The following is a 1356-nucleotide window of genomic DNA, read 5'->3' as shown; positions in this document are numbered from 1 at the left end:
ATAAGATGGGGCCTGATTATTTAAGACCTTGTATGTGAGGAGCAGGATTTTGAATTCTGGATTTAACAGGAAGCCAAAACAGGAGAAATCTGCTCTCTCTTTCTAGTCCCTGTTTTTATGGTTTAATTTGCACTTTTTTGCCAACTTGGAGGCTGGTCATCTGTGAGTTTTCTGCATGAAAGGAAAGGCCCTAGAACAAAACTCCAGAGATCAACATTTTATTTTCAATGAGAATTGCATTAAAGAAACCATGAGTAATTGGTAGCACCTCATGAGCCCTCTTTAGCACAGAGACAGATGTGAATTAGATTTTATGTCTCTGCTTTAGTTTTATTAAATTTGGGCCACTGAAACAATTTCATTACTGTGAGTTTAGATTTTATGTTAAGCCCTTTTTATAACATTGGTCAAGTTTTTAAATCTGTTTTCCTTTTCTTTCAGCCTGAGCACATCATCTGATTTACGGACCTTTATTAAAAAAAACTTTTAGAACTATTGTTAGAAGTAAAATAAATCATAGTAAAATGTACTGCAGTGCATTTCATTGCAGAAACCTTTGATATTATTCATATATCTGTGTTGGGCAGGGTGTAAATATCAGGGCAGAATGGCCTATGTAAAATGTCTGTGAAGGTTCTCAGTCATCCAGGTCATCGTGGCCTATGTAAAAGCATACAGACTTCTTAGTGGTGCAAAGTTATTGGCACAAACAGCAGCATAGGAAAAATAAAGCAGCCAGCCTTTGTCTCTGCAACCAATCAGAGAACGCCTTACATTGCATCTCGATGCACTGCTTTTTCTCCAAGGACTGAAGCAGTCACAGAAATGTTAAATGGGATAACTAATCTGCTAATTAATATGTTAGCTAATTCTACAGCTAATCCCACAGTTAATCCCAAAACGAATCTATTTGCTAATATAATACCTAATCCATGAACTAACAGGAAAGGAGTGCAGTTAGAAGATTAATGTGAAAATGAGAACTGGAAACAACATTATAAATGTCAGTAATACATCTTTTGGAATAACCTTCTAGAACTAGTGTTTACATGTGTACATCATCAGATGTTATGTGAGCTTATGCAACCACCTTCAGTCTAATTTATTTTTTAAATAATCATTTGTTACAAGGTTTTAAAGAATGGATGGACTTACCAGTTCCTACAGTAGCCATGATGTGATCTGCACCCCCACAAAAACAAAAAAAAAAATTAATAACAAAATTAAATTTTATTTATACAGCGCCAAATCAGAACAGCAGTCGCCTCAAGGCGCTTTCTATCGTAAGGTAGACCCTACATTAATACATACAGAGAAAAAACCCAACAATCATATGACCCCCTATGAGCAGCACTT

This window comes from Pundamilia nyererei, unplaced genomic scaffold (assembly GCF_000239375.1).
Source record: "Pundamilia nyererei isolate P.nyererei 1_Seehausen unplaced genomic scaffold, PunNye1.0 scaffold00659, whole genome shotgun sequence".
NCBI classification, from domain to species: domain Eukaryota; kingdom Metazoa; phylum Chordata; class Actinopteri; order Cichliformes; family Cichlidae; genus Pundamilia; species Pundamilia nyererei.
Note: the sequence above shows the minus strand (reverse complement) of the source record.